This window comes from Mercurialis annua, linkage group LG2, assembly GCF_937616625.2.
Source record: "Mercurialis annua linkage group LG2, ddMerAnnu1.2, whole genome shotgun sequence".
In the NCBI taxonomy this organism is placed as follows: Eukaryota; Viridiplantae; Streptophyta; class Magnoliopsida; order Malpighiales; family Euphorbiaceae; genus Mercurialis; species Mercurialis annua.
The window spans coordinates 40,214,352-40,226,354 of NC_065571.1; positions in this window are offsets into that span (position 1 = coordinate 40,214,352).

Genomic DNA, 12,003 nt, shown 5'->3' on the forward strand with positions numbered 1-12,003 from the left:
TAATCCAGGTAGTACAGTTGAGGTACTGGCTGATGGAGCAGATCCTAAGATATTTGGTGCCATTTATGTATGTTTTGCTGCATTAAAAAGAGGTTGGAAGGCTGGCTGTAGACCCATCATTGGCCTAGATGGTTGTTTTTTGAAGACTATATGCAAAGGGGAGTTACTGACTGCCATTGGGAGGGATGCTAACAACCAGCGTTTCCCAATTGCATGGGCAGTAATGAAGTCTGAAAGCAAGGCCACCTGGCTATGGTTTTTGAAGCACCTGAGGGAGGATCTAGACTTGAAGGATGGGATAAATCTGACTCTCATCACTGATATGCAAAAGGTTCTACTCCTTTTTTCCTTGTGTTTGTAGTAATATTGGGTTGTTTTAAGTGTTATTGTTGTTTTAAGTGTTATTATATTCAGAGGGGGTTTTTGATCTTTTTTGGTAAAGTACAGGGGGGTGTTTGATCTTAATGTACAAAGTACAGGGGGGTGTTTGATCTTTGTTGGTCGAGTACAGGGGGGTTTTTGATCTTAATGTACAAAGTACAGGGGGGGTTTTGATCTAATTTTACACTTATTGTTTTCACATTCAGGGACTCCTTCCTGCTATTAAGGATATATTTCCTGAGGCAGAACATCGTTGGTGTGCACAACATATATTTATGAGGTGGTAGAAGAGGTGGAATGAGAGTGACTTTAGGAAGCAATTTTGGATGTGTGCTAGGAGTACATTTGAGGAATACTTTCATGATCAGCTAGAGAAATTGGATGCCCTAGGCCAGGGTTCAGTTGAACATTTGCTAACTTATCCACCCCACACATGGTCCAAGGCTTACTTTGCTTTCCTTTCTAAGTGTGATGCGGTGGACAACAACATGTGCGAATCATTTAATGGTGATTTACTCCATGCTAGGAAAATGCATGTCTTGTCCCTCCTAGAATGGATTAGGAAAGATGTTATGGCTAGGATTTACAAGAGGCTTGAGAGTGAGAAATGGTTTACTAAAGTTAGTCCTAAGTCTATACAAATGCTGGAGAGAAACATGAACAGAGCATGCAACTGCCATGTAGGTTACAATGGGGAGTTTGATTATGAAATCACTGAAGATGAAAATGGGCATACAGTGAAGATTGATAAGAGGACCTGCACTTGTAGATCATGGGAATTGACAGGGATTCCCTGCCCCCATGCCATTTGTGCCTTGCATCATGGAGACAAGGATTTGATAGACTACATTGATGGGTGGTATTCTAAGGAGAAATATAGGGTTAGTTATGGGTTTGTGATGATGCCTATTAAGGGTAAGGCAATGTGGCCCAAGACCAACAAGGAGCCTCTGTTACCACCTCAGGTCTTCAAGTTTGCTGGTAGGCCAAAAAGAGCAAGAAGAAAGGATAAGGAAGAGCCGAAGCCAGCTGAAAAACTTTCTAGGCAAGGGATTGTTGTGACATGCAGTTATTGTCATGGCAGAGGCCACAATGCAAGAGGCTATGATAAAAAGAAAAAGGGCATTCCAATTCCTGATTCTGACAAGGGCAAGGGCAAAGCAGTGGCCTTGGAGGATTCTGAAGAAGAAGAAGAAGACACACCCACATCAGCAGCTAATAAGGTCTGTTTAACTTTAGGGGGGGTATTTGATCTTAAGTAGTTAACTTTAGGGGGGGGTTTTGATATTAAGTAGTAAACTTTAGGGGGGTATTTGATCTTATAAAGAGAAATACAGGGGGGTTTTTTGATATGAACTTAACATTTGCATTTGATATGAACTTAACATCTGCATTATTTCTTTTTAGTGGAGGAGGACCCGAGGTGGAGTACATATTGGTACTCCACAAACTGATGCACCAAGGCAACACAATCCAGTTAACAGTAGGGATAAAGGGAAAGGAAAGCTTCCAAATTACCAAAGCAAGAAAAATCAAACAAACACAGTGGGAGCTGGATTGGTTCGTGATGCAAATACAGGGGAAGTGGCATTTAATGTAAGTGAGATGGTTCTATTTAATACAGTCTAACACATTTGATTTGGTTCCATCTAATACAACTATGTTATTATGTTGTTTTACAGCCTGGTATGCTAGGAGAAAAGATGGCAAATCCATCAACAAATCCAATCCCAAAAGAACTACAGAGGAAGATACATCACAAACCAACCACTGTCCAGTATGAAGGAAGACCCTTCTATGAAAGATTCAGAGCACCTGGACCCCAATGGAATGGCAGTGAAAGCATCTCAACAACACAATTGGAATCTGAAGTTCAGAGGAGGATTGGACAGTTGTACAACACAAGGTCAACTGTTGCCTCAGCACCCAATCCAGCCTACAACAGTTTTGGAATCCCAACACCACCCACCTTTTACAGTGTGGGTCCACAACCATTCACTGGGGCTGTTTCTGGCCAATCCCTTTCCCAAACTGATTCTAGTTCAGTTACCACACCATTGGGTAACATGTAACAATCTACAGCAATGAGATCACAAGTCTCCCAATCTGGATCACAACTCAGTGGACTGCAAGAGATGCCTGGGGGAGGTAGACATAGTGGCAGAGGTGGTCCTAGTGGCAGAGGTGAACCTAGTGGCAGAGGTGGACCTAGTGGAAGAGGTGGTCCTAGTGCAAGAGGCCCTGCTGGAAGAGAAAAAGAAAAGCCAAGGAAGAGGGTCAATATCCCTTTCAAGCCCCCAGGTGCAAGACCAGACTGGAAGCCATGAAGAAATTAGGAAAGCTTTTTGTTTTTGTTAGCCTAGTGTAATTATAATGTTCCTAGGTCATTTTGTTTTGCTTTTTGTGAAAACAATGTGCATGTGCACTAACTTTTTAGGTTTTGTAAGCCCTTATGTGGCTTGGCATGTACAAACAGTTTGATTATGATATCCATATTTCTGGTTTTTTTTCCAACTTCTTTTGTTGTGTGGTGTTTTTGGTACCTTTGTTTTGTACCCTTATTATGTTATTATGTCTTATGCATATAGAGTCCACTTTTGATTACACTACTTCTTGCAATCACAGAAAACAACATTACAAATGATAATGAAGAATGTTATAAATAAAACAAACTTCCATTAATTAGATAAAATTCCATTACATTCCATTACAACAACAATGCATGTCATTAAGCAATGTTTATGACTGCAGTAAATACAACTATTAGGATCAACACTACACAAAAAGCACAACATACAAATAAGAATCTGATCTTGTACATTTTTCCCTCTTCTCTAGCTAACTTCAGCCTTGCCTTGTACATTTTCTCAACATCAGCTACACATCTCTTGTCTTCTTCATCGTGCATACCAAAATTCACGTTATGTCTACCCATTTCTTCAATTTCATCTAACAGTTCATTGATTATCTGCTTCGAACGATGGGTAAAAGGATCATCAACCCAGTCAAAAAACCCAGAACCAAACTCAGCCTTCTTGCACCCATAAAACCTCCTACCTGGGTTTTCTTCTGTCCATGATACCCAAATCGGAGCTTTGACATATCCATCACAGTGACAGTAATAAGCCCTTCCATGATAATTAAAAATGGGTTTGTTGAAACGCCCACGTTTGTTGCGACGGTATCTTGAAGATCGACCTGTTGATCCGTGCAAGCTGGAAGCAGTTGACATTGCGAATTAAGGATTTTCAATATTAGGGATTACAGAAGAAAGAAATAATTAGGGTTCATACAAAATTGGGAAGGTCATAGAAAATTATGGAGGCATTTGATCTTCTGTTTTATGTAAATTTTATGATAAAAACCACTTACAACAATGGAAAACCACCGCGTGTTACACAAACAGAGGAGGAGGGTGCGGATTGATACGTTTTTGCATACTTCTGGGGTGGTTTGATACAGTTTCGCGAGGTTGGGCTTATTTGATTCTTCGTGCCAAGTACAGGGGGGTTTTTGAACCTTCACTCCTATGAAATTTCCTCAAATTATAATCACAGCATAAGGTACACAAAAAACCCCTCGACTTATTCAGAAAATACAAGACAGTCCTTTTATTTTTTTTTGGTACAAAACGAATCCTTAATTTTTTTTGGAACAAAAAACCCCTTCCGTCCAAAATCTCTGTTAAGTGATGACGTGGCACATGAGGAGAAAATTCAAAAACATCCTTAATGTTTAAAACACTTACTAATTTTATATTTAAAATTTTTTTATAGCAATTTCACCCTCTTCTTCATTTGAATATCAATAATCAATCATATTTAAAATTAAAATATTATTAAAACAAATCGAAGCTTAATTTAATTCACCGAAACCTAATTAAATACTTCAAAATCCGATTAAAGCAAACGAAATTCAATTTAAACCTAATTAAATCAATTAAAATATTACTAAATCATCGCCGAATTTTTTTTTGAATAGAGTTAACATTTTTTATATCTTTTTGATCCGAAACGTCAAAATAGACATACTCACCTCGAAAAAAATCCACCCGTCAACCCGTCGATGCCGCCACCGAACCCCCGGGCTCCGGTGAGGAAAAGACCCATCTTGGGTCTGTTCTTCGCCAATCCGGTGAGGAACAGACGGGTCTGTTCCTCACCGAAGACCCAGTGGGTCCCTCCGTTAAAAATAAATTCGGAAAAAAATTGGTGATAATTTAGAATTATTTTAATTGATTTAATTAAGTTTAAGTTGAATTTCAGTTGATTATATCAGGTTTCGAAGTTTTTAATTAGGTTTTGGTTGATTAAATTGAATTTCAATTTGTTTTAATAATATTTTAATTTTAAATATGATTAATTATTGATATTCAAATGAAGAAGAGGGTAAAATTAGTAAAAAAAATTAAGTATAAAATTAGTAAATGTTTTAAACATTAAGGATGTTTTTGAATCTTTTTCTTTTATGCCACGTCACCATTTAACAGCCAGCTCAGCATGCTAACAGAGAAAAGTGGACGGAAGGGATTTTTTTCAAATTAAAAATGAGGGGTCGTTTTGGACCAAAAAAAGTTTAAGGGCTGTTTTATCCCTTTTGAATAAATTGAGGGGTTTTTTTTATATCTTTGGCCTAAAAAATTATATTATCTGAGATTAGTGTTGCTATGTGGGACCTGAACCAACTGTATAAAAAAAAATATTCGCCCAGCTCCTTGTAATTTGGGCCTAATCTTTTTCCAACACCGCCAGCCTTTGCACCCCTTTTGCTCAACAATTATGCTGCCTTCATCACTTCCCTAAGGTTATTGACTCTCTTTTATCAAAAAAAAAAAAGGTTATTAAATCTCAGCGTATAATGTTTATAGCTGTTTAATTTTAAAGTTTAAAACTTTATATTTTAAATTTAAGTTTTTTGCATTTTTATATTTTATAGTTCAAATACCTTTTTTGGCAATATTTTCCACACGGTACACGCATGAAACGGTTGTTTGATCAAATAGTTGTATGCCACGTTTGAATTTTTTTTAGAAAAAGACATTTGCGCTATGTTGGAATTTAATATGCTACTAATATTTTTAAAAATACTTATAAATATGAATGATAATAATTTAAAATAAACCAAAATATCATTAATTAATTAGTTTAGGATGAAAAAATCACAAAAAATATATTTCTTCCATGAAATTAAATTCTTATATTTTTGGATTTATGTAATAAAATCACTGTACCTATCGTGTGATTGTCTCATATAGCCACTTTCAAGATTTTTGCAAACCTATTAGGCAAAATGAATATTTGGGTTCCTTTATTTATTCATTGTTAACATTCATCTCTGCATCTTTATTTGTCTATATTAGATTTTTTATATTTTTCATTTTGTAATAGGTAAATTTTCACCGAAATAACTGTATATGTTTGACCGTGGCATATTTTTTTGTTCATTCTCATACTTTAACGTTACTAAAATTGTGTTTCCAAATTTTTATTTATACTGAATTTTTTAAATCACCATTTTTTGGTCAAATTCAATACCGTTAACATTTTATGTGACATAGAAATTTAATATTCTAATAAAAAAAATCAATATTAATAAACACAAGTGCAAACAAAAGAGAGTAGGGGAAGATTGTAAAAATCCAAATATGCGCAACATTAGAAAAAATTAAGCATTTAATGGATGCATTACCAAGGAAGTAATCATGTTTTGTTGAATCGCTAATGCACTATAGCTCAAATAGAAGGTTATGAAATCAATTTTTTCGATAAACGTCAAAACTCTCATTCCAAATAATAATAAAGAATTATATTTTATTGAACAAATAAACTAATGTGTCTTAAATTGAAATATTTTATAACAAAAGTTTGTCAAATTAAAATTAGAGAGAAAATAATAAAATGTATGAATAGTTAAACAAACTTTTATTTGGTAGTGTGGTATATACTTAAAATATGTAATGTGATGGTAGTAAATTTATTATGATGAAGACTATATATATACTAGGTCGATGCCCGCGTGTTGCGCGGGATTTTAATAATTTTAAAAAATATTATCTATATCATAATTTATAAACATGATAAATTTCATAAGTTTTAAATATAATAAAAATTCTTCAAATTTTATATATTTAATATATTAATAAAAATTCGTCATATTTCATACCTTTTAAACGTAAATTAGAACTACTCATAAACTTTAAGGAAATTTCATTAAATTTTAACTAAAATTCATTAAATTTCATAACCAAAACAATAAAAAAATTAATAAGATTAAATTTTAATTACTTTTAATTAATTTCAAAAATATTTCATATTTCATAACATAAATAATGATATTATAATTAAATATTTAAAATTCATAATCAATTTTTTTATTAACGTACTGTTTTTTTTAATATAATTAAAAAAAACGATATGTCATATAATTGAATAAAAAAGACATTTGATGGAAAATAATTGTCAACCTTAAATCAATACAATGCAAAACATAAATTTTTTTATGTTAAATTGTTTTGATGAACCTCATAAAATCAACATTTTAACTAAAATTCATTAAATTTCATAACCAAAACAATAAAAAAATTAATAAGATTAAATTTTAATTACATTTAATTAATTTCAAAACTATTTCATATTTCATAACATATAAATAATGATATTATAATTTAACATTTAAAATTCATAATCAATTTTTTTATTAACGTACTGTTTTTTTAATATAATTAAAAAAAATAAGAGATATGTCATATAAATGAATAAAAAGACATTTGATGGAAAATAATTGTCAACCTTAAATCAATTCAATGCAAAACATAAAATCTTTTATGTTAAATTGTTTTGATAAACCTCATAAAATCAACATTATCATTGAAATCATATAATTACGATTGTATGGTTCATGTCTAAAATATATATATTCCAATGGCATTCAATTGTCGTTTCTTTGAATTCTTTAGCAAGTTAGGTCACATGTCACTAAAATAAATTAAAATATAACAACAACAACCATACACATAAACTAAACAATTTCAAAAAAATAGACGATACTTACTCCAAGCGTTCTTCATTATGAATGATTAAAAACTCTTTTATTGCGGGAAAAAGTTGCATGAGACAATATCAAGTATGAAAAAATAGAAAGAAATAGATATAAAAAAAACTCTAAAAACCCATGTTTGTTTATAATTAAATATGTGTGCATGGATTTATATATATATACACTTATATATTTCATGACAAAGGAGTTGTAATTAATTGAAAAATATGAAAAGTTAGATGTTATACAAAACTTATTTTTAAAAATATGAAACGTTAAAAAAATTAATACATTTGATTTCATAACCAATAAATGTTAATAATATTTAATAATTCTTAATATTTTATAACTTATAAACATAAATAGAAACTCTTCAAATTTTATAACCATCACATTTATTAAATTCTATAACTTTAAATTTTAATTTACTAAATTTAGTTTGAAAATTATTCATATTTTTAGCATATAATGAAATAAAAGTATTTTAGTTCTCATAATTTAATTTTTTAATTTTTTAATTCTTATAATACTATTTTAAAATATGTAATATTTAATAGGATGTATTTTTAAATTATGAGAAATAAAATATTTTTTTATATTATTATATATTAAAAATAAAAAAAATTAATTTAATTTAATTTAAATTTATACTTATAGAATTTTATAAATTTGATGGCGATGAAATTTGAAGAGTTTCTTTTTTCATGTTTATAAGTTATAAAATCTTAAGAGTTTTTCTATACTATTAATATTTATAAGTTATGAAATAAATTTAATTATTGCATGTTTTAACTTTTCATATTTTATAGCTTAAAAAATATTAATTATTAGATTTTTTAATAAAATAATAAATTAATTTTAAATGAGTAATTGCCACATGGCAATTCGTAGTCGATCCACTTGTCAAAATTAATTTGGAGTTCAAGATTATATTATAGTATAGATATAGATATGGTGTAATGGTAAAATTAGTGATGGTTATTATAATTGGGTGATATGAATATGATGAGTTAATGTGTACCAAAACAAATAGTGAACAAAGTAGCAAGGAATGACCAATAGTTGTAGCCGTGGCCATAATAGCATAAAGAAATAATATGATGACACATTGGTATATTTAATTCACCCACATTTTTATTTTATTTGACAAATTTTACAATTTTTTAATGTTCTAAACCAGTCTTTAGCTAGCAGTGATTCAAAGCATGTTTGATGTAACCATGGAAGATCAGTTCAAATTGGTGCTGTGATTTTGTTGAGATTGTTTTGTGGATGTTCTGATGGGTTGTGGAATTACTTGATGAGCTATGTCATGAAGAAAGAGGACTCGGTTGAGTCTTTAGCGAGTCGATTTGGAGTTAGTATGAGCAGTATTGAATCGGCTAATGGGATATGGAATCCTGATAATGTTACTGCTGCTTCTCTTTATTATAGAGAAAATTACACCATATAACTCAATTGTTGAAATCTTTACGTTAGCGACTCAGAATTTATTTTTTTGCAGAAATCTCTCATTTTTTAAAAGTTGTTTTCATAGTATACCTCATTTTAATTTTAGACTTATTTACCCTTTCATTTAGGAATTACAGATTAGAATATGAGAGTAAGCAAGCTATAATAGGAAGATCGGAGGCAGCGGTGGTTGGATTACCGGCGCAACAATCTCATCTCTCATCAACCATTTTCTGCTTTCTCCGCTGTCGTCATCAGTAAAAAATTTAGTTGATCGTTGTTTCTTCCTCTCTAGAGCTTCTATTTATTAAACTCCTTAACATATTTCACATCTATCTTCCCTTACCATTATTCCTGTATATTTGCTCGGTAACGTCGACATTGAAAGAAAGATTATAGAGAGAATAATGAGTAAGATTACTGTTTTTTCTATGAATTTGATTAATTAATTATTGTGATTCAAACGAGAATAAAGTTGATTTGAAGTCAGACCCAGCTGTAATAAATGAAGATTTATTTCAATTCTCCATGAAATTAAATTATGTTCATTGAAATAATTAAATTTGTGTTATGCAGCTCTGAAAGGCTTGCTTATGTGTAGTATTATTGACTCACAAGTTGTTTCATCTTTGTTGACATTTTTGATGGATAAACGATGTGGATGTTTGATGTTTAGCTTTTTCTTCTTGGAGTTATGCTTGCAGACCGTTTGGATTTAAACCGATCAATTTTACAGCCTTTAGAAACTAAAATGTATACAAATGAAGCTTAAAACGTTTAATAGGGATTAGAAGATAGTTGAGTTAAATTAATTAGTTGGTAGACTTCAATTTTTCATGATTAACACTCAGTTCTCATCATGTTGGCATGAGTACTGTTGTTTGTTCATGAAAGATGTAAATTGCAATAGTGCCTTTATTTTTCAGATTGGTGAAGCAACATTTACATCATTATTGCTCCCTTGATTGCTTCTAAAAAGTGAATGATACTCCCCAAATCAACGCCAATAAAAATTGTGCACAAATAATAATTTTCATTTTGGTCTTTATGTTTAGCCTTATCTGCTATTATAATGTCATTTAATGAAGGCAGTGACAGTAAAGATCAAAGAGAAGTAAGATGGTAAAATATACCTTTCCAACATTTTTATTGTTTGCATTATTTGTTATTGAGGGAAGAGCAATATAATAAGTATGAGATGTGGTTTGAGGTCGGAGGTCATAGGCTGAAATTCAGTATTGAGGAGTTTACTTTAGTGTAAGGTTTAAAATGTTACAGTGATGTCAATACATACGGTTACCCAATAGTGTCTAATGAAATTTTGGACAAGTATTTCATTAAAAAAATTTGATATTGTTGATTTCGATTAGTTGAATGATTACCAGTGGGGTATTGATGTTTTTAAATGTACTTTTGATTGTTTGTCTCCTAAGGCTATTTTTGGTCCGGATAGTCTTAAAGAAGCTGAACATATATACACTTACCGTCTTCAGAGTTGTCCTCTTGTGTTTCTTTATTGGTTTTATGAGTGTAGTCCGGAAGTGAAGAATTCCTTCCTTCAGTTGGTTAATGAAGTTGTCATTTTTCGCATTTTAAAGTGGCAAGCTTTACTTTTTCCAAAATCCATCCCTGTTGACAGAGAGATTTTGATGAAGTTGCGACAGAGCAGATTTGTCTCTATTTGTATTAATTTCTGTTTCCATTTGTTATTAATAAACTTTGGTCATAAATGGTTAATATTAGGTTCATATTTGGTTTCAGGTGAGTCTGTGGTCCATTATTCTGACATATGCTGAAAGGAAAGTCATTCATTTAGATGATTTTTTTCAAAAATTAGAAAGAAAATGGCAAGTCTAGTGATGGTCTTGGATCCAGCGAAGAGAAAGAAAGTGCTGGCAAATAATGAAATTGTTTGCTATCTTAGTGTATGGTTTTACAAATTTAATGGTTTTTAATTTTATTTTGTAGCTTTTATTCCAAATGATGTTTACGGTTGCTTTATTTTTATTATAAAATTGAGTAACTATTTTAATTGAAATGTATTTGATAGTCTATAAAACCGAAAATCAACCTGATGTGAACCTAATATTAACCTATATCAATTGTATCTTACTGCTCTTTACAATTTTAAATGACATTTTATATCGAGATAATTTTGAGATTTAGTGTAATCTACTAATTGAATATCTCTTTTAAGTGAAATGTATTTGACAACTATAAAACCGAAAATCAACCTAATATGAACCTGATGTGAACCTATATCAATTGAACTACTTTAATTTAATTTTTAATCAAATTGGTCTTACTAATCTTTACAATCTTAAATGACATTTTTTATAGAGAAAATTTTGAAATTTTGTATAATATAAATTAAATATTTATTTTAAGTGAAATGTAATTGATAGTCTATAAAACCGAAAATCAACCTGATGTGAACCGGATATGAACCTATGTCAATTGAACTACCTTAATTTTTTTTTTTATAAAATTTGTCTTACTGTTTTTTACAATTTTAACTGATATTTTATATTGATAAAACTTTGAGATTTAGTGTAATAGACAAATTGAATATCTCTTTTAAGTGAAATGTATTTAACAGTCTATACAACCAAAAATCAACCTAATGTGAACCTGATATGAACCTGTATCAACTGAACTACCTTAATTTATTTTTTTACAAAATTTGTTTTGTCACTCTTTACAATTTTATCTGATATTTTATATATAGAAAATTTTGGTATATGATTTATTATAAAAACTGAATATTTTTAAGTGAAATATAATTGACAGTTTATAAAACTGAAAAACAACCTGATGTGAATCTTATATATACCTGAAATAATACGTCATACGGAATTTTTGGTAATTTTTAGAGTTACTAATAAAAATAATAAGCAGAAGCAAAATAGAATTGTTAAGTGTGTATGGCGTAAATGCAACGTAAGATAAAGTCTACCATTCATTCAAAATTTCAACTTTCATAATTGATTAATTAAGCTTTTGTAAGAAAGTGTCCACGGTTAAAACTAAACAAGTATATCATACTTCTTCAAATAATATAGACCGCCATTCTTACACACTAAAACCTTCTCTATATAAGCCAGACGCCCATTTTCACACTCTCATATCTCAATT